This window comes from Balearica regulorum, chromosome 2, assembly GCF_011004875.1.
Source record: "Balearica regulorum gibbericeps isolate bBalReg1 chromosome 2, bBalReg1.pri, whole genome shotgun sequence".
Lineage (NCBI taxonomy): Eukaryota > Metazoa > Chordata > Aves > Gruiformes > Gruidae > Balearica > Balearica regulorum.
In genome coordinates, this window is record NC_046185.1 from 97,475,217 (window position 1) to 97,498,130 (window position 22,914).

The following is a 22,914-nucleotide window of genomic DNA, read 5'->3' on the forward strand; positions in this document are numbered from 1 at the left end:
CAAGGCTAAAAGTCTGCATTGGGACTGAGCTATCAGTTCATATGGAGACCAGCTGTGAAGAAATGGAGAACTTCTGTGAAAGGCTGAAGTATGTGCGAGGGTACTTGCAGCAGTTCTGTGGGTTGCGTGTCTTGTTAGTCTTTGCTGTTTATTACCCCGTTGTTTAAAATTAATGGGAGTTGTATGTGTCTTGTAAATGAACGTATAGGAACATTTCCAAAGTCTCTATGCATTTATTTCTCTCCTAAGTAGAAACTAATGAGATCTGCAGAAATTGTTCATTGTAAGTAAACTCCTTGACAAATATTCAAATGTTTTTGGTTTATAAGTTAGTTGTAAATATTTTTGTAATCATTCAATTGTTACCAGAAATAACTCAGTCCTGGAATTCGCTCCCTGATAATATGTTACATCTTCCTGGAATAACTACATTCCAGAGGTCGCATTCTGCGAATAGCTTTCCTAACTTAAATTACTAGCCAAATAGTCTGAAGGGCCCTATATGACTGCTATTGTGAAACCCGCCTTTCCTGGTAGCCATCTGCAATTAATCACTTTCAGGGAAATAAGTTATGTGCAGTGCTTTTAGACCCATGCTTTTCTTCTGAGAGTGCATACCTGCAAGTATCTTCATTACTCACATTTAATGTTCGTGTGAAGGGTGTTCATACCTCCCGTTCCCAAAAAACACAGTGGGGTTCTGCTAATAATGACCATTCTTCAGAGTCAAGTTATACTTTGGCAATAGCTTCGATATTATCGCTATGGTGCTATAAAGAAATGAGGAATATGCGTTTGGGCTTTGTTTAGAACAGAGCGCTGCAGTTTTCATATATGTTCTCATTTCTGTAACTTAAGAACTTCCAGGCTCGGTAGAAGTCTGGATATGGCATAGGTAACAAAAGGAACAGTTATTCCCTAATTCAAACTAAAGTTATTACTGTATCCCTAGGGCAGGACTCAATTGGCAGGGAGAAGGATGAGGGGTAAAAAGAGATGGATGGGGAGCACAGATGGAGTGATGTTCTTCAGGGGACATCACCTGGAGTTAAGAGAACCATTTCACCTCATCTCTTCAGCATGAAAGATATTCAACTTGCTAAAAGAAAACTTTACAGGACTAAGGACCAACCCCCCTTTCTCAGTTATGCCACCTAATTCCCGCAGTTCTGTGAAGTTAGCAAGGAAACTGGAAAGCAGAAAGGCAGGGCTTTGGCACAGGGGCAGATGTGGCCCCTGAGAACGGAGCACCATGGAAAGGCATCGAGCGGAGTAGGGCATTGCTAGTGGAAAAATACAGGAAATTCTTCCTGCAGTCTCCAGGGCAAAAGGTTTATTTTGAGATCAAAAGAAAACAATTTTCCAGGTTAAAAAAAAAAAAAAGCCCAAACAATTACACAATCGTATATCTTCCTTTTTCTTCAAAGTATGATTTATCAAGAATGTACAAGCAGAAAAAAGGCTGATTTTGAACAGCCTACATAACTTTTTTGTTTCCCTGCTAACAGTAAAACGATGGTATGACCCTGACCATTTGATGAGAAAACGGGAAGGTGGAGGGTCCCTCTAGAACAGATGCTACGTCTTTTTTTAACTTTTTGCCTGGAAAACACTCAGTTGGGCAGCATATCAAAACCTGCAGTATTCTGGCTGAACTTTTTTGAGTTTGGGAGTAATTGGGGGGTTTTTTGCCCAAATGGTAACATTTTACTCTCTATTAGATGCATGTGATGGATAATTTCATTTAACCAAAACCCTGATTTTTCCATAGGAAACCATTCGCAGTGGAAAAAGGTTTTGTTTCAGCTCAAAGAGCAGGGGACGGGCTGCACAGCAAGAGGACCAGGTACCTAACGCGGCCTCAGCCACAGCAGCAGGGCTTATGGGGGTGATATGTTTTCCTCGTAAGCTTTTTTATAACATCAGCATTTCTAACAGCAAGTAAGTAGCTACCAGGACTCAAACAGCTCTCTGGTGACCATCATGTTCCTGAGGCTCCGCTTGACAGCGGCACGACTTTCTATAGCGATTTATTCCTTAATAGCTACAGGGATCGACCACATGGAACAGCATCCTCGGAGCCGGTGCTGTGCTGGCTCTGAGCCTGTGAGACCCTCTAATTTCTGCTGTTACGTCCTGAGGCTGCTCTTTTTGGAAAGCCCAGATCTGCCCTGCTGAGCTCGGTGGGATCAGTTATAGGGCAGCCACTGCCAAACAGCTTTGTGGGGCTGCTCAGGAAATGTCTCTGAGCCGGTGAGATTTGGCTTTTCTAGCATAGGAGTGGTGAGGGACCGGTGCTGGACTGCGCCCCCGGGAACGTACAATGGACCGTGACGTAAGGAGAGGTTTCTTGGTGGTAAGCTGAGGTTTATATTGAGCACCAGTATTGCAGCGTGATATGCATCAGGCTCTTGGTACACCCTGGGGGGTTAGGAGTTAAAGCTTCAAGTGGTGTCCTCAGGGTCTTGGGCATCTGTCTCCACCTGATGGGGGGCAGTTGGCTGAAACACTAAGCCATGGTCTGGTGTGAGAAAGAGTTTTGTGCTCGGTGGGCCAGCAAGCATCTGATGACCAGGCATCACGCTTTCCCCTCCTGTAATCACTGTGCAGAGGTGTGGCGTGCAGTAACGGGGAGCACTGCTAAACCTGCTGAGACCCTGGACGGCCCAACACCATGGCTTGTTGTTGCAAGACTTAGGCGGAGCGGTCACTCATCAGTACCTACTTGATCCCCACCAGGGAGGGACACACAGTAACATTTGGGTGTGATGGGTGGGCCAGGTCCTGCTAAGTTAGCCAGAACTCGCAGTACAGGGTTTATCCTTATTTCATGGTCTTACGATGGCTTTGTACTGATGGCAAGGTCTGCTCCAGCATGAATCGTGCCAATGCAAGATTAACCATCAACACTTTTTAACCAGCTTGAGCAAGCAGAATAAATTTATATCGGATCAGCTTTTGCATCACATGGTCACGGAGTTTCATATACAGGACTGGCAGTATCTGAATGCACTGTTTCTCCTAAACGATGCCCTGCCTGAAAAAAGCAGCTCTGCTATCACCTGGACTTGCAGAAAGGATGGAGAGGAGGAGGGAGAGAACGAGAGGATGGGTTTGCCTGCTGGGGACTGAGGACTTGCACCCAGTGGTCCTAGGAGAGAGTTAACCCTGGAGCTCAGCCCTGGCTCTCCCTGTGGGGCTCTCCTTTGCTTTCAGAGGAGCTAGTCACCCCTGGATGGAAGTGTGTCTGTAAAGGATGGGGGAGCACAGGGGGAAGCTTTTATTTAAGGAATGTTTCCAGAAAAAGCTGCCTGTGAGATTACTCTTTCACTGTTCAATAACCCACGGTGCAAAAGAGAGGGAGTACAATATTCTCCAGATTAGGGAAGAGGACTTTCTGTGTTTTGAACTGTTTCAGAGAGGCCCCTCACAAAGACTTCAGAACAAAACTATAAATAGCTTACTGCATTAATACCAAGGAAACACTTTTTTTGCCAAGAAACCGCAATCCTATTTTTTATGCCTACTGATTTTAGAAGGTAGACTTACAAGTCCCTTTGTGCTGGGCCTCTTTCTGAGTAAAGAGCATTAGGAAGATCAAGGTTGCTTTGTACTTTGTTTGAAGAGCTATCAAATAGCAGTATCAGATAATGTGGATTATAATCTTTTAGCTCTCTCTAGTTTTATGCATTTTAATTACTTGTACAGAAAGAGTTCTGTGGGACATCTGAGGCTTAGAAACAGACACTAATTAAACAAGCAAGGAGTGCTGAGATCTTTGTTTCCCTGAACTGTATCAATAACAAAATTCTCTAACAGGTCAACACAAACTTCCTCCTCCCCCTCTCATCTGAGCTGCGGGTACTGAACAGTGTAATGTTTTCATAATCACCTGATTTATGTAACAGCAGATAAACTCAAAACACAGAAAGAAATTGGGCCAGGAAATCCACAGTGGCCATTCCAGTAGCTTTCCAGAATCCCTGACAAACCTCACGTCAAATCCCCAGCTGCAGCTTTACACAAAGAAAGCCTATTTTTCCCCTGTGGATCAATGTTGTTATGAAAAAAGTTATTAAATCATAGGTAGAAGGGGTGATCTGTTCAGGACAGTGTAGAAACATATGCAAGCTCTGGTCCCACTTAGTCTTCCTTCCAGTAGGTAGGTGCTGGGAGGAGCATTAGTGCAAGCTGAGCTTGAAAGACAGACTTTTGAAGATCATTGACTACTTGCCTAAAGAAATGAGGAAACCCAACAGTTGGCCCTGGAGGGGTGGAAAAGGGACACTAAATCATGATCAAGAATATGCCAAGATTATAGGAATATGGGTGAAGGGTTGGCGATTTCTTCCAGCAACCTTGCTCTTCTGTCAAAACAATGATATTTTAGCTCCTGCGTGGACTGCTGGCTCTGGGCTGGTGAACAGGGTTGTTTTTATTGGCCATTTTCAGTTGAAAATGCACACTGATTGTAGAAACTCAAGCGCTAAGTACAGCTCCTGAACCCTCAGCATCCCTTGTCTTGTTCATTCCCTTCCTTAACAGAGCCGAGTCCTTGGGGTCAGTTGCACGCTATTGCAATGGGTATTTAACAATACTTGATGTGACACAGAATACTGCAATATTTCCAGGAAGAGAGCTCTCCGAGGCAGGCAGTTTCCAGTGTGCACGTGTATGCCTGTATTTGTGTGCGTGCTGGCTATACTGTTCTCCGAAGCAGGGAGATAAGAATGGGATTATCCTGTATCTGCCAGCTACAGGTTTCTCAGACCTTTCTCTGAAGCATCTGGTGCTGGCTAGCATCAGAGACAGGATATTGACCCTTGTGTCTAAGCAAGTCTGGTAATTCCCATATTTCCAGGCACTGGACAGAAACAGACTGTTTTCTAGTAGAGGGTGGCTCATATTTCTTGCCAATGCTGACAGTCAAATGCCTCTTTCACATTCTCTCTTACTCCTAATACACAACCTCAGGCTGGAGGTCAAAGGGTAGATCCTGGATATGCCCATGCAAGGAAAATCAATTTAGATTCACAAAAGACAGAGTAGTCAGTGCAGAAGGTCACTGCATGGTCTCAGTTGCTCTTCAGGTTTAGAAATTTGAACTGAGAGGAAGGAGGGGGATGAACAAGGATGAATTGATGGAGCAGGATTGCTTGCAGACTGGCAGAACAAGAGTTTGAGAAGAGGCATAGACAGAAGGACCATCAGCAGTAGAGACTGACCCATTCCACTGTGCCAGGACCTGGACTATTCCAAAATCTCGTCAGTAGTTGTACTTTGGCCTCAGTTCATCCCATTGTGAAGCAAGATGTCCATCGAGTTTGGATTTCAGATCCAACCTGAGACTTTTTACTTTATTTTATGGAGTAATTTGATACCAGATAGTTTGTTTTGAATCGAGCAAGGGACTCAGACAAACAGAGAATGACCTGATTCCTCACACAAGGATAAATAAAGATGTTTTTGAGCTTAAAACACCGGGGTAAAACTACAAGTCTGCTTGCCTGGTGTGGCAGGAAAATCTGCTTGGCCTATAACAAACAATTTGACCCCATAGGAAATTAGAGCTGAGAAACAATCACCAAGGGGTTTTGGGGGGGATTCTTTGCCTTATAAAGATGCTCATTTTCCCTGAAAGGACATTAGCAAGAGTCAAATAGTTTTTGGAGGGGCCAGGGCAGTGGGGAAAGCAACCCTCAGGGCAATAACGCAGTGCATGTCTCCCCCGGCACACAGCATGTGGAGGAGGTGTTGGTCCTCTCCACCTCTGCCCCTCACCTGCCTTTTTGCTTTCAGGCTGGTGAGTACATCGAATGGAGCCGCACTCCATATGTCTCACCAGGAAGTGCTTATAGTTCATATTTACTTATTATTGCATCATATTTAAGCTAAGTTTCACAAAGGAAAACAGACTATTGCTTCTCTGAGAGGCTAACATCATTTGGTAAAAAAAACACCCAACGAGTGAATTCCCCCTTCCGCCTCATTATGTTTTTGAGCACTGCTCAGTAATAACACCATGCATAGCTTCAAATTTAAGCACCAAGATCCTTACAGACATAGGCTGTTTTGCGGCTTTCATGTATACAGCAGATCACGACACCTCCCCAGGGGCCAGACCAGGGCTGCCGTTTTCATCTGGAGACAGATTCCTGCTGCAGAGCCCAATGCCCCATTGAATTCAGTGGGGTTACATCAGAAGTAGAATATGAATCAGGATCTTAGTTTGTCATTTGGCTTTTAGTTCATATTTGGTGTTGCTATAAATAGGTCATTTGGCTGCAAGTCTTATTTCCAGATTTATTTATTTTTTTTAACTCCAGCTACACTTTTTTAGACCAAGAGCGTGTGATGAGTCTCAAAATGTCAGTCTTGGATTTGGAAAAGGCAGATGTCTGAGGCATGGCTCACTCCTGTCCCAGGCTGCTCGCTGCCTTCCCACTGTGGGCAGAAAAGGGCCAAACGATCGGTCTTGGCGCAGTCACCGAGGGTGGTTTTGAGTTCCTAGGAATTTAACCCTATGACTTTGACCTTTGGCAAGAACACTTAATTATTACCAGCTCTCCAGCCAGGTCATAAACTGTCCCTTTAAAAAAGTTTCCTGCTTTCCATGAAAGAGAGCTCTCGGCTCCTGTCATAGCAGAGTTTACATTCTTTGAATGGAGGGGTTTCTTGAATCAGCAGGATGCTGGGGCTGGGTTAAAGAGTTCAGCATTTGGTTTTGTTTTTAACAGTACTTGAAGCTGTGTTCTAAAATGTCATCCTGTGTCCAGATTTTGTATCTCCCAAAATTTTCCTTTTGTTTTTTGTTTCCCCACATTCTGGAATTTGAGATTGTTCCATTATAAAACCAGAATTTGTCTGCAAAATCAGAATAAAAACTATTCTGCCCTTTTCTTATCTTCAGAGTCACACTTGAATAATAATCAATAAATTTATTTATCCAAATACCCAGCAGTGACTGCCTTGTGCTCCTGAATCTTTACGTTTTCGTAACACCTTATGAGTGTATCTTTTTCCTTGGCTGACATATCAAGCTGCGTATGGTACATTTTCCATGTGAGGGAAGAGAAATTTTTCTTTTCACCTTTTTTCTGTAATGCTCTTTGTGCATTCCGGTTTGTCGGGGGGACATTTCTCCTTCAGTCAAACAATAATAAATGCAAAACATTAGTTATGCCAGACTATACAGTAAATTGGAAGGCAAGAGCCCAGCTGCAGCACATCGTGCCTTCATGAAGAACTATTTCATCCCACGCTTTCTCTGATTTAGGTAAACACGCAGACCTAAACAACCACAACACGCCAGGGAGTAAAGAGACTGCCTGGCAGCCTCGCAAGGCTCCCGCCTTTTAGCAGCCCAAAGATGGGCAGGTGGGGTGCGCGCTGACCTTGCCCCACTCCACACACGTTTTTGAAACCATCGAAGCCTCACTTAAATGACAGTAAGGTTTAACGGAGAGTGTAATTCTGCCTTCCCACTTAACAGCTTTACCAGTAAGTTGCTGCTTTTTCCTTACATGGATGTGGTTCATGAGGACGTTCTTTTAAAATGAAAAGGCGGTTCTTGGTACCAAAAACCACTTGCCCACATTTCTAGCATGCTGCACTGTAAGGCAGCAAAACAGAGCTGAAAAACAAACTTTTACTGAAACACCTATTTTTAGACTGATTTCCCAGCTTTTGCAGCCCCAGGCTCTGCCTGCTGGATCCGAGGCAGCCCCCCGGTGCCCCCCCCCACCCCGAGGGCACAGCAGCTGGAGCTGGCCTGAAGCAGGCAGCTCTGCTCCAAATCCGCCTTTGCTTCAGCCCGCGTGTGCAGCCTTGGGTCGGACCGGGGTGAGGAATCGCTTCTAATGCCTGTACCCCGTGAAGCTTTGGCCAAGCTTGAGCTGCAACCAGAAACTCCCCTGGTGCCCCCCAAGCCTTCATCTCCAGGTTTGGGGTCACTGAGATGCCACAAGCGGCATGCTGGCGAAGCCTCGGAGATGTCAGTGAGGGGAGAAATGACCAGCACCCTTTTCTTGCCTCATTGCGGGGAGACAGGAATGGAAATACATGCATTAAAGATCACCATTGGTAGCAGTGATTGCGTTTCTTGCTCTGCAGAGCATGAATCAGTTTAGACAGAGACGTTATTAAACTCGTCTTGGAGAACAGAAAGCAGCTGTAAGCATCTTTCCTGCTTGGAGGTAGTGCCTCATGCCTCCCAGAATACTGGATTCCTGAGTGTGACCTGGGAAATTCCAGCCCTTCCCTTGCCTCTGGGGGGCTGCCAGCTTCCACCTTAGTTATACATGGGAACGCAGCCATTGCCAGGCAAAGGGAAAAATAAAAAAATTTAAAAAACAGGCAGAAAGCTTTACAGGCCACAAGCCCTCAGGAAAAGGGCTGCATTTCAAGATAAATCCATTTAGCTCTAAACACAAATGGCATGTTTGTAAAATGGTGCAGAATCTCAGTTACTGAAAACAAAACAGGGATTAGCAGTGATGCTGAGGTCTGTGTCTTGAAGGGTTGGTCTTTTTTTATACTTTTGTCCCTTTATAATCTCCTGCCTGTACACAATGTCCTGGAAATGCCTTCTGCCACCTTACCCTCACCAACAGCATTTTGCTGCAGATGAATTGCATTTTCGTTTGTCCTTTCCTGTAAGTTTTTTCTTCAGCTCCAGCCTGCAAATGATTGTCTTTTTGAATTGCAATTCCATGCCGCCTACATCAAATTCTCACCCAGAGGCTGCTTTATACCACTCCAGCAATGCTAAACTGCCAGCGTGGTATAAAAGACCTGAACATTAAAAACATCCTCTTGTGTCTCTGGAATATTTTCCATATTCTACAGAAGTATCAAGTACTTCTGTTTTCTCAAAAGAAAAAAAAAAAAAGCAGCAAACTCACCAATTTAGTATTCCTATTCCCCATATATACCATATGGTATTTTAAATACCATCTTTCAGGGCCCTTCTTTTTTAAAAGTAAAGAAGTTTTATGGCATAAATATTTTCCCTGTGAGGTTAGGAAACCAATGTGTCAGACACTATATTTTTTAATAGTTATGGTATATTAGATCATGGTCTTTTGTGGTTAGGTATGACATCAGGTTGCCGCAAAGCCATACCAGGAGAATCACATGGAGGAAAACATGTCAACTTAATAGCTTTCAACGTTCAGGGAAATGTGGAAAAGCCAAAACCTGGGTATGTGGAATGATGGGTTGTTATTCCGACAAAGCTAACCTGAGGTGACTTGCAGCATGCATACTTAGAAGAAGTTTAGAGGAAGAGATAAGGTGAAAAGAATTACTATTTGGATACTGCAATTTCAGTGGAAAAAGTCAGTGAGGCAGACAGGCCAGTCAGTGCCCCTACTTGCCCTCCAGTAAATCCCTGGTAATTCACCTGCAGTCTGAACCTTTTGGTACCAGCTTTCCTAAATGAGAGAGGCAGCCCAAACTGTGCACAGGCCCGGCTCATGAGCTGGTGCACCTGGCCTGCCACTTTGGTAATGCTTTTATTTATCCATTCCACCTATCTGTTTTTTGTTCTTTTCTTAATACAGCAATGGCAATTCTTAGACCTTCCGGCCATCATCGTGAGAAAACACGCAAGAAGAACAGCTTTTCTCAGAAGACAGATCTGCAAGAGAGCAAGTGCCAAAATGCTGGTGGGCAGCTGGAGCAGAGCGATGCCTCAGGAAGGCTGCGGGTGATTTAGGTGGGGAGGGAGCCGGGGACCTGGCCTCAGGTGGATATAACCTGCCTTGTAGGATTTCCCACTTTTGGGCTGGGTTGTAGAGCTGCCCTGACTTGTTGCCGGTGTGGAGGGATTAGTTCCTGCCTTGTGCTGCGCCCATCCTCCTGTGGCTCACGCCACGACTGCTCTCCCACCCAGAGCAGCTGAGGAGCCTGGTTTTGCTCTCGCTACCTCTGGGGCCGCAGTCAGTGACTGCTGTGGAGCAAGGGCTTCCACAAGACACGTAGCTCACAGCTCTGGAGGGAAGCAGATCTCGGCAAGGTCTGCCCCTGCAGCAGGCAAGCAACCATCTACAGAGATTTGTATCAGCTGCTGAGGAGAAGTCCTTGCCTCTGTGGAGCTCAGATCCCAGGGTTGGAGATTTTTGTTTGTTTGGCTGGTTTTTTTGCAGACCAAATGCCTGCAACTTTATTTGGAATTTGCTCTTTCTGTTTCTGACCCATGAAAGGACTTGTCTGCCTGGAGGTTTTCTCCTTTTTCTAATTATACTAATTGAGCTAATGAAAATATTTCTTCTACCTGTAAGCTTTTTCTGGGCTTGGACTTGCTTCATCCCTTTCCCAGCAGATAGCAAAGTGCGGTTCCCACTGCTGGCCTTCTGTGTTGAAGGACAGAGGCAACACACAAGATCTCCTGTATCTCCGATAAGCCTCGGAGAACCTGAGTTACAAGCAGTCTCATACTGATGTGTGTACATGCCTGCATACATTAGAGGAGCTATCTCAAATTGCAAAGGCAATTTTCCTATTGGCATTTCTTAACTTTTAAGTCCTCAGCTTTGTAAGCTAAATAATGCCCTATTAGCCTAGATTTGCATTTAGGCATGCAATGAAATGCCTTCAAATGCTGACACCACCAGTTATTTTATATGATTCAGATTTATTGATACAATGGGTGCATTTTTTTCTCCCTGAAATGGAAAGGGTAAGAGGGACTTCAGATTCAGGTGTATTTTATATTCTGATGTTACGAACCTCTGCTACTCCTGCCCTATGGTCTGCTGTCACTGCTGTTCCTGTTCCTGCCACAGCAGAGAAGCAACGTCAGACACAGTGGTAGGAGCTGTTTCAGCCCCAGCAGCAGGGGATGCAGTTGGTACCAAGTTTCTCTAATTTCCCTTTTTGAGGAGGGACATGTCTTCTACAGCAGTGTGTCTTGGGCACTGGAAAGGACATTAGTTGCTGGGACTGCTGATGCATGCAAGGCTTTCCTGGGAGGTAATCCATTGATACTGATTTCCATTATAGCATCTGATGTCTATAATCAGTCAAGTCAGCAGTATTTTTTTTTTAACTGAAAAAGTATTCTATGACTATTTTTATTAATTTTTCACCCTTGTAATTTTTTAATAGCTATTATGACCTCCTATTGTTAATGGGGCTTTCCTTTGCAATGTGCTGCTGAGATGTATAAAAAAAAATTATTCAGAAACAATGTCATGTGATCCATCGGGCCATTCAGCCTTAACCAGTCTGCCCTGTACTTTGAATACTGGCTATTCATGGCAATGTGATTACAAAGGATATACAGCTCAAGGATTCCTGTTAGAAATTGTTAGGGAAATAATTCTGAATAAAGAACTCAGATTTATTATTTTTTCAGCTGTTTACAGACAATCTACAAACTCAGTGAGAGAATAAGTTTGTGGACTGCATTGCATGAAATTGTAGCAATTATTAAGCCGAATCTAAGCTAAGTGGACTGAATTCTGACTTCTCCTCCTGACATTGTCCTTACTAAACGACTTGTAGAAAAGCACCAATAGCAAATTTCACACACAGTGTTTCTTATCAGCCCTTTCACAGAGAGATGAAGAGAGGAGATTTCTAATAACATTTAAAGTTATTCTTTTTTTTAGATTTTAACTTGTTCACAACAGCATAGAAAAGGAAATCGGTTCTTCTGACTCTGCACGTGGGACAAACCCCCAAGAGCCAATTCATTTGCTTTGCTCACAGCGAGTCGCTGCTCTCCACTTTTGACTTCATAACAGCTTGACGCTAGCATAAATATTATCCTTTTTAACTCGCTTTAATGTGCTCAGGGATATTTTTTTTGTTGGCTGGTTTTGTTTTGGACAGGGGTTTGGGGGACTTTTGCAGTCAAAAGCTCTGACACAGGTCTAAAACCATGCATTGCTCCCTTTCCTCACAGCCTGGGGGAGATTGGCTGAACCCAACCTGCCCTGCTGCTCTCCTGAGTGAACACTCACAGAGGGGAACTGGGGCCCGAGGAGATGTGAGGCTTGATAAAACAGAGAGATCCCATTTTCTTTGCAAAATGACAGAGAAATACGGCAGGCCAGGCTCCTTGGTATGTCCTTGGGTGCTGCGTGAAATGCTGGCCTCCTGTAGCTTGCCTCTAGATTTTTAAGGCAATTTCCTGAGTGGGGCTGGGGACTTCATAAACACCTCAAAGCTACATCACACTGCACCCTTGTCTTGCATTAACCTCATCTGTAACAGCCCATAGCTTGTGGAGAGGCAAAGGGAGCCTCGTCAGAAATGCATGTATCATTAGACCCTCCAACAAGGGCAAGACTTAGCATTTGCTCTATATTGCATTGGGTTGGGCATGCCTATCCTTCTGAGCCCTTAAGGACAGGGAAATGGTACTTTCTTGCCCTGGGTTGTTGCAAACCACAATTTTTAATGGTCGACAGGTATTTATCGGAGAGTAATAAGGAACTTCCTTATTCTTTTCAGGGAAACATTTATTATACCTTTTCTAAACAACCACCTAATGATTATGCCCATGGTTTTCAAAGAAACCCCTCTGCTAGGCACTGAAAAGAGACATGGTTTGCACAGGCTGGCAGCATCACACAGCTGCCCTTGCAGCTGTGGGGAATTAGCACAGAGAGCAGCAAAGCAAAGCAGCCAGCAGGGAGGCAGCTTTGTATGTTATCTGCTGGGATCTTGGGAATAATATTGCCCTGGCATAGCCTAAAGGAAGAATTTGTCCCAATCACAGCAGAACCTTTGGAAATTAGTGGAGTGATAAGGTTCCTTGTCAATCTGGCAGCAAAATCCTCTCCCTCCTGGGTCCTGTGACAAAAACAGAGAATATTCTGGGCTGGGAGTTGTACAAAAGGAGCCCTTAGAAGTTCTGCAGTCCCTGGTTTCAGGCCCTTAGCAAGGGATTGCATCAAGCTGTGTAAAAAAGGAGTTTAAATATTCCCTAGTTAACCTCTTTTCTTTGTCCAGAGTCTTCTGATATCTCCAGCTGCCGTATTCGTGTGCCTCCCGCTGAAAGGGAGCCAGGCACACAGCAGCCGAGTCTGTAAGCTTAGACTCGCTCTCTTACAGTGTTTGGAGAGCAGAGTGAAAGCATTAGAAAAAAGCAGTGGTGGCTCTTCCCTGTGCTGTTTTCCATCCTTTAGGTATGCTCTTACCCTAAAAGCTGATAATTACTAGCATAAGAATTGCCATGTTGGTGGTTTTCCATTCCTAGTGGAAGGCTAAAGTTTCTGTTTCTGACTGGTGTAGTTCATTACAACTATCAATAAAAGCAACAGATGAAGGTGAAGTCCTTGAACTCTACGTTTGCTGGAGTCTGCGACTTGCATCTACTTATACTGGTGTGCTACGATATATTATAAACCTCTGATCGTAAGCAGAGGTTAGATAAATACTGCTGAGACAACTAATAATGGCCATGGGGGGGGGGAAGCATCACAGTTGTTTGTTGCTAGGCTGGCACTTGTATTTTAGAGGAGGAAATGTTCTCTTTTTTCTGATGCTGACAAATTTCCCTGGCAGAACAGCCAGCCCTTCTAAGAGGAGATATGTGACTGTTGCTGTATAAAACCTGTGCCTCTCCTACTTTTATACATTAAACTGTGTATAAAAGACCACTCATTCATATACTGGATAAATATGCTCACCCCTTTGAAGCTGGGTTGGAAGTTGGATTGGAAGGATTTTACTTGTTATTTTTCAGGCAGATCCTGGCTAGTTCTGGATGCACAAAACATACAGAGTCCACAAGACCCTTCCTCCTCTTTCTTGCTTGTGAGGAAGATGGACTTGATGTTGCAGAAGAGCCTATTTTCATGCTGTAAGCAAGCTGCGGTGCTGTTCACACCAACATGGTTTAGAAAAACAAGTTTCATTCACTCTTTTTTGATGGCTTTTCTTCGGAGGGAGTCATGGACTTCAATTTTCCATTTAAAACCCACCCTGTTTCTCTTACTTTTTGTAATGGAAGAAATCACATAATGAACTTAATGCTGGACTAGACATTGTTGATACTCCTTCTCAGGAAACTCAAAGTAAAACCATTCATAAGGCTGATGGCCCAAGTCAGAAGCTGTATTGGAGGCAGGACAGTGGGCTTCTTCCATTTGTATAATTGATGCTTGATGGACAATTTGTCTAATGTGGTAAGAATCTGGACTGGAAGAGATGGAAACAATAAACTAAAAATAGGCAACTTCGGGCATCACCGAAGTAGCACTTGTTGCAGTACCAATGGTGCTCCAGGGATAGACTTATTTAAAAGGAATATGGAGAAATGGAGTATCTTGATCATATAGTGCCATTCGCCATCACCACCGTGAGCTTCTGTAATAGGTACTTAGTGAAACAAAGCAGTCACTGTTACAAATTTTGCCAGCAGATGTCATGGAATTACTTTAATTATTCTGTTCCTGCTCTCAGCAGCCGAGGAGGACAAATATGGTAGACCCATCCTTCACCTCTCAAGCATTTTGCCTGATTGCACTTCTCTCCGTTTTCCTTAGTGACAGTCGTCTTGGAGGAGTCTGCCTCAAAGAAGAGGTCTGGGTAGGAGAAGAGGAGTCACCATTATGATGCACTGCGTAGGGTATTCTTTGCAGCCGAGGATGTGATAATTTGCCCTGTCCCTGCTCCTGCCTTCTCCCCCATAGCTCTGCTGTAGGTTGTTGTACTTCCATCGCCCCGTAAGGTCGCACACCAGCCTTTCGCTGGGGAATGGCAACAGGCGGACTCTTCCAGTGTTTCCTCCGGCCTCTGCAAGGTCTCTGCGTCCTATGACAATTCTGTTGTGGCGTACAGCAGTAGGATCATACAAAGTTGTTTATGGTCTGTTTTCATAATACTGATAAGAGGGAGGATGGGGTCACTTAAACATTAACTGTTGGCTACCTGCCTAATGGACCTAAGGACTAATTACAGCAGGTGTGATTGGTTTTGGTTTAAACAAACAGATTCCCTTATGAAGTTGGTTTTTTTAAATACACATTTGATAAGGGAAAAAACTTTTAAATTTGAATAATTGAATCAATTAAGTTCAAACCATATTAAATTCAAAGCACAAATCTGAAGTTGAAACAACCTCCTTCCCTCCCCACCCCAACAAAGGAGAGTATCTGGATTTTTAGACTGGAAGGCTACTGGCGGACGACAAAGACCACCTTTGTTCTGCTCTTGGCCGCAGTTCTGGCTTGCAGGCTGACCTTCTTCAGGCCAGCCTCTCTCACCTCGCTTAAAAAGGGAGTGTAATGATATCAACTTATTCGGCAAAGTGCTTTGAGATCTAGCCATGAAAAAGTGCTGGGGGTGAGTTGCCTTTGCAAACTTTGAATGGTTCACGCTACTTCAGCTCGGAAACTATTACCTCCTAAATTTGGACAGGTTTTAGTGTTTGTGATTCATTCAAAGGGAATTCCTGACTTCTTTAAGCTCCCCCCTCACTTGTTGGTATTCGCTGCCTAGTTTACTAAATGGGCTGCTCTGAGGCTGTTTGCTACACTTGACATCACTTATCCTCTGTGCAACTGAGTCACGCACCATCAGGTCTTACACTAGTGCGCGGCAATTAAGATAAGGTAGACGGAAGCAAAAATCCCAGCCTTGAGCGCAACCTGTGGCTAGGCATGGTGGGGTGGGTGAGTTGGCAGCTCCACTTTTCTGTGCCTGGAATCTGTTGGTGTGTGACTCACGGCTGGCTGAGCAGGCAGCAGTGGGACTTCTGGCAGGTCAGAGGCTTGATAACAGCGAAGGACAAAGAGTTGTTGTTATCTAGGGTGCATGCAGAAGTACTCTCAGTGCAGACAGGGGTTTTGGCACGTAAAATCGTGAGCTAAGCACTAGATGCAAAAGGTAACTGTAATAGAAGTATGCTGAGCACATTTTGTTCATGGTTACTTCCTTGACAAAATAACCTGCAAACTGCGACAGCTTTTTCCTTTAGTAACTTTTCTTTCTCCCATAGCTCCTATTTTAAGAATATTCCTATTCCATATTCTGGAAAAAGTGCCTTATTATTTTGAAACCCCCTGCAGGGGACAAAGCCGCAGTTACAACCTGCTCATGCTTTCTCATAAATTGATTAAAAACCTTGTACGTGGACACACTGATCTCAACTGATACTCAGACTGATGTCTTCAGCTGTCCCTTAATGGGAGATTAGTGATTCAATAAGATGTCTTTTTATTATTGTTGTTGTTTTCTCACTAAGGAAACAGGCTTGTGCTGTGTGTTATCAATTTCATTATGAATCACGGAATGTAATGAATCGGTACTTTTTTCTTTTTTTTTCTTTGGGTTTTTTTTTTCAGAAAGGGCAGCTTGAAGTTTTATTCAGTTTGGTTATTTCATGGCTTCGGAATTTTTTGTCCGAGTCTCTAGTTACTGCAACTGTAGATAAAGTCTTGAAAATCTGAATCTCTTAAAGGTCAGGAACACGCCAGAAAATACCCCCCCACCAGGTCACTCACACAGTTTCTGTGGGAGAAGAGAAGGTGAGGAGGAGATAAAAGAGCTGGCACAGGGTATTTGCAGCAAACACTGCTGTCAGTGGGGCTGCTGGTACCGTGTGGCCCTTGGGGCTCTTTGGAAAGTTTTCTCTGTTTAGCCTCTAAGTCTGAATTCTTCCAGCCTTGTTTAGTCTTTCTGGGCTCCCTTACAGGTCAGCTGAGAGAAAACATGAATTGGCTCTTCCAGAGGGAGCTGCTGCTTTTCTCTCTCTCCGTTTGGCAACACAGGGAAAGTGTCTGAAGCATGGTGGTGTGAGAGAAATGATCTTCTTTTGCTTTCTCCCTTCCCCTGTAGTAAATTTTCTTCCCTGAATGCCTGAGCCAGACTTAGTACCAATTTCATTCCCAACAGTCCTTGATACGCAACTTAAAAAAAACCTCAAAACCCACACATATCTCTCGTAGCCCACAGCTTTTTCTAGAGCTGATGAAAAACAGAGCTGATGTCATGGGCTATTTTTATACAGTGATGTCTAAAATACTAGGTTTTTATAGTAGTGAATGACTGCACTATACTTGTAAGTAAATTATTTCAATTTTATTGTCTCCATTTATATAAATTGACAAATATCACAGATGAACTCAGATGGAGGGAGTTTTTGTTTGTGGTGTAGTTTTTTTTTGGTTTTTGGTTTTTTTTGGCAAATTACTTTCAAGTTCTTAAGCCCCACTTCCACCCCTGTCCTCTTCTCCCAAGTCTCCTTCAACAGCAAACACCAAGGTAACACCTGCCACGGATGGGCCGAGCTCTCGAGACAGTGGTCTTTGGTTTCAAAATAAGAGCAGATGAGTAACCGCACGCTTACAGCCCCGGAGTGGAGCGGCGAGTGCTGCAGTGGAGGTGGCACATTCATTCGCTGTCCCCGGAGGCAGATGCCGTGGTCCTCTCGTCCCCACTTCCTCGTGCTGTCCTAGTGATCCCTTATCTATTGTGATAAGCCACCAAAGCCTCACAGAGAAGTGTCAGTGACCTGGTCCCTGAGTTGGTGGCAAAGAGAGTGAGTACCCAAATGTCCAACTTTGATGTATGATGAACAGTTGTCATTGGCAGGTCAGATATAGGCTGGGGGGTTTTCCAATTTCTGGTTTTCTTCTTCGATACTGCTGAAGTGTTTGGGCAGCCAGTCTGTTCCCTGTCAACTCCAACTGTTACTTTTTTTCCCTCAAAGTAATATTAAAAGTGCTTAGGTGGGGTTTTTTTGTTTGTTTGTTGTTTGGTGGGGGTTTTTTTCAGTATCAGAGTAGCTTAGCGTGCAGAGTCTTGCTTGCTGGGTTTAAATTTCTGCCAGCAAAGACACAGCTCTAGTCATGCACTTGACACCCTCTTGCTGCTCACTAGCAACCCAGGTGGGCACAGCACAACCTTTGCCTTGGAGCCATCCATTAGAGTAAAGTGTGGTTTTTGGCAATTCAAGCAATTGCTAATCTGCAAAATTGAAAAATAGTTCATTAAATGGAGCACAGGATGCTGCTGAATGCAGAACTGTTTTAAAAAAAGAAACTGTTTAATGAAAGCAGTGCAGGTTCTCTCCATCTTTGCTTTCTAAAAATCAAATCAAGGAAATTAAAATGGTTCGGGTTTTATTCAGGCTCTACTTTAGCAGCATCTGCCTTACCTGGGAGAAACAGGTGTGATGAAGGTGATAGGCAAAGAGCTCTTTTCCAAAAGGATTCAGAAACCTGATGTCCGTTTGAGACACTTCTGTCTAAATACAGATCCCCAAAACCTCTTTGCTGTCCTAGGGGACCTGAAAACCGAACTCCAGGCCTCAGCAATTATATCAGAGTTCTGCATGAAATGGTAGTTGCTTTTTATCCGCTCATTTTTGAAAGGGGAGGTAAAAACATTCATATCTCTTTATCACCCAAGGACATTTGAATTCGTGTATCTCACTTCCCCAGAGAAAGTCTAAGCAGCTAACTACAGAGCATCCTGAAGTGGAGCTCTCTTCGTCACAACTCTTCCTGGCTAAAAGTAATTACATGTATAATTATGAAGGTATAGACACACATGAAAGACTCACTCTGCCTGTGTGGTGGTTAAAAACTCATTGTAGGCCCCAGTTCTTATTCCAAGGATGTTAAGGTTTATTTATAAATTTATTTATATAAGTCTAGTATTCAGTGAATTGTTCCATTCAGAAAAGAACAAAGCTTACTGAATCCTTGTATTAGCTTGTATTAATTCAAATCCAGCATTTGGGTCCATTACACATACGTAAACACGGATTCTAAAGGCCAAACTCCATATTTAACTGAGCAAAACATTTTGCAGACAGCCGTGTTCCATTGCAAAGCAAGCGCTGAAAATAGAAAGGAAATACTCTTGTTGCCTGCCCATAAGCAGGTGCAGCATCAGACTGGGATGTTTTCATAAACACAGCGTCATACTTCTCTGTTACATCTGCGTCATTTAAAGAAAAATAAAAGGATAATCTTCTCATTGCCATCTTCTCTGCATCCAGCTGTCTGAATTATTTTCACTGATTTCATGGCAGGAAAAGCTGATCCTGTGTTGTGATATGTAGCCCAGGCTGGAATAGTAATTCCATCTTAAATACTCAAGGTAAAAACCATATTCCATTAACTTCTTGTCGCCTAAAGGGTCATGTTAATCAACTTTTTATTAGTATCTTCTTCAAAGCTTTCTCAAATTGGTATTAGATAGTATATGCTTTTCCACTGTTTCTTCAATATCATTTTGTCTGACCACTACTGCACCATCAGCCTCTGGAGTAGAAATAATTACCCCAAACCTGCACTGTTCTTGCATATCTGTGGAAAAGCAGTCACTGAAAGCAGCTGCTGAAACCCTTGGCCACCAAGACAAGTGTGCTGATCTTGCTTCAGACCAGACTGGGGAGACTGCCTCCATCCCCCAGCTGCTGTGAGCCAGGGAAGGGAGAATCCAGTTTGGGAGAAAGGGAAACATCCTCAGAGGGTTTAAACAGTTTTGTCCACTGAGGCTGAAGGAAGAAAGAGATGCATCAGTGACTGTCAGAGAGCAGGCCCATCTGCATCATCAGGGAACAAGAGGGGTCTGCAGACCCAAGGTTTATGTTATTTACGCAATCTGTCCCACATCCCATGTGCATTGCAAAACACTATTCAGAAGCAGCAGTCTGAAGTTGCTGGGTTTTGATCTTGACAACATCTTGGACCCTAGAAAGGTGGCTTTTGCATTTTTAGTTGGACCTGCTAAGAAAATACAGTCCATCAGACAGGTGGTTGTAACCTGAAGAGCCAGGACAAGCACAGGGTAAGTTGTGCAATTTCAGCCCAGTGCAATTTCACTATGGATTTACTAAGACAGTTACTTCTCTCTCAGGAGTTTGTCCTTTTGAATGCCCAAACACACCCTCAAATTTTCTGTCCTTCACATGCACCTTGAAGCTGAGATCTGCCTCCTCTGTATCTGTTGTTTTGATGGAGCTGAGCATAAACCTGCATGATGTGACTGCCCTTATTTCTCTCTCCCTTTGAGATTCAGCAGCTGTTTTTAAAAAGAGCCAACCTTTCCTTTTTTTCCAAGTCTGGCCCTTCTGCCTTGGACAAGTGCCCTCTCCTCAGAGCCATGCCACCTTCCCCAGAGTGTTTATGTCCTGTCCCCAGGAAAGGATTACAAATTATGGCATGAATGCATTTTTTAAAACACACAACCTCTTATTAGAGAGTGTTTTTAAGTAAAACAGCAGGTGAGCTTGTTAACTCCATCTGCCACTCTTCTCATGGAGTATATGTTTTTTAAACAAACTTTAATATCCTCTACTAAATTAAAGAAGTGTTGTTTTCAACAGGAATACCCTGAGTGTAATCATGATATACGTATGTGCCCTTTTTATAAAGAAAACCAATAACTACCATCTGCCACTTTCTTAGTAAACATTATGATATTATGTCATGAACTCAGTTACGCAGATCACTGGGGTGTGGACAACCGGTTGCCGCTTTTTAAAAATAAGTGTTGAAATAAAGCTTTTCTTTAGGTTGCAGCAAATCCATTACTGAATGTTCGTCAAAGGGAACGGGCTCATTTCAGCCATCTGTGCATGTTCCCTTACGTCAGCAGGAAACTGCCTGGGCACAACTAGCTTGTTTCTTATTGACTCGTGTAATTATAAGCAGGGTTAATAACTGGCACCAGTTACTGCAAAGGCTACTCCAAACCCTTATTCTGTGTTCTGCTGACTGTCTTTGGCCAAGCCTGTTGAGAAATGGTGGTATCTTTCACCAGATCCGCTTTTTGGACAAATGTTCTCTGTGGCAGGGGAAGCATACCATGGGGTTTGGTTTTAGAAATACATTCATTTATCTAGAAAAACAGCAGCCAGAAGGGCTGAGACACTGCTAGGACAGGGGAGAAAGAGGAGGCAAAAGAGAATTTTGTTCACATGAGAAGAAAATTTGGTGAGCTCCTTGAAATCTGAGGTTGGAAGCCGCTGGGGAAAATCAGAAGGAAAGTGGGACACAGAATTGGTGGAAAAGTGCTTAAATTCACTGAGCAAAGGCATTGGACAGAGATAGAGAGAGCGCATGAGAAGGCAGGCAGAAAAATGGCAAAAAGATTCAACGAGCATTTAAGGAATAGAGTGGGGGTCCCTCCTGCCTCTCCCCCAGCTCCTAGAAATCACAGTTTATTCATTAAAGAAATGGTGGAAGCTTGGAAGCTAAGAACTCCAAGTTTAAGGGATGCTTGTTTTAATTTGAGCCTTTTTAGATATAAACAATTAGAAACAGTTCTTAATTGTATACTAGGTGTGATCATGCAGTCAGCAACATCTGCTAATAGAACAATGAAAACATCTTTAAGGAAAGGAAACAAGTTATGAGTCTATATAATGCAAATCTAAGAGGAAAATCATGGTTATGATTCCTAATTTATTGTTTATGGGGCATTGAGTCATCTTCCCTGGAAAACCTACAGAAATCTACTGTGTTACACCAGGTATTATTCAGAAACAAATCTCATCCTTTTTCAAATTATTACTGGCATCAGTTTCAGCCTGACGGTTCAGCAATCTTTAAATATCTATGTACTTGGCTAATTTTACGTTCACAGAACAAATGGGTCAGAGTCTTATCATCCAGCTTTGTTATTAGTTGTAAATTGATGTTAGGTTGATACACCTGAAATGACTCCTGGGAAGTTTTAATACCTTCTTTCTGTCTTTTCATTTTGGTCTGTCTTCTTTCTCCTCCTTGCCCAAACTGACCTGCTGTCTCATAATGATATTTTGAGCCAGCTGATGTGGGGGGAAGGAAACCCCTCTGTGACAGTAGGAGCCAAACTGCTTTAATGCACACAGCAAAACTCCCACTGACTTTAATGGAAGAAGGATCAGTCCAGAGCCTGTCTCTCTTCTTTCTGCGATTTGGTTAGGGTGGGTTTTTTATTGGTTTTGGGTTTCTTTTTGGCCAAAATGCAATAACGTGCTGTGGATATGTATCTACTGCATTCAGTAAGATATATAGAGAGAGCTTGGTAAGGTTCCCATGACCTGTTCATTATTCAGGAGGTGTCTGTGTTTAATGTGGTGGGCACACTGTGCCTGATTTGTTACACCTGTTTGGTTCTCAGCTGAAATCCAGTGGTGCAAAACTGCAGCCCATTGTGTTAAGCAGAATGGTCTCTTGGCAGGTTCATTGTGAGTAAATGATATGTATCCCTCTGGCTGAGTAAGACCTTGATGAACTTGTATCAAAGGATTTTCTGAACTCTTTTTAGGAGCATGATGTGAATTATATGGAGCAGGTGTGAGTGCCAGAGGAAGGCGGAGGTTGGTGTCACACTTCACAGCTGAAAGCCACCCACCATCAAGGCTGCTTTTCATGTGCTCTGCCAACATGAACCCTACTGGAAACAGAAGGCCCTCTGAGGCTGTATGGTAAGCCTGAAGGGACAGAGCAGGCTTTTGAGGGAGGAAATGAAAAACATTGGAAAAATTCCTGCTTTGGATCAAGGTAATTTTTAATGACTTATAAGTCAAGACTAGACTGAAGAAAAAAACATCATGCTTTACAGAAATCCTCTCCCTTGCCTTCAAAGTAAGTAGGACACTTTCCAGGTCAAAGCAGTTATATCACTCCATTGCAGTGAAACAGAAGATGACTTTGTAGAGGGAGCAGGTTACAATTCTAGCATTGTGGTGCAGCCTCCTGTTAGGAGGGGGTATGTGGTTTTGTGTCAGATTGTGCCATGTTACAGGTAGTGAGAGTCCTTTAGGGTGGTAATTAATTGCCTTGGCTGGGAAATAGGACCGTGCTCCGTGCCCTCTTTTTTCCTTGAGGAAACAGCAATGTCTGGATTTGACCCTTTTTGTGCTTTAGGTGTTGGGTTAGAGCTACCCAGCACCTGGGCTCTTTCTTCCTGGACACACAATGTTTGATGATGCCCTAAGGCTACAGGTAGAATGCC

The 22,914-nt window shown here is 43.5% G+C and overlaps 1 long non-coding RNA gene across 1 annotated transcript; it reads left to right on the plus strand.

The window, feature by feature from the left end:
- The first annotated feature begins 8,375 nt into the window (after positions 1–8,375).
- LOC142600760 (uncharacterized) lies at positions 8,376–11,686 on the plus strand. Its single transcript, XR_012834321.1, has 3 exons — positions 8,376–8,503; positions 9,564–9,709; positions 11,616–11,686. It is a non-coding gene; the product is annotated as an uncharacterized LOC142600760 (long non-coding RNA).
- Positions 11,687–22,914: the final 11,228 nt, after the last annotated feature.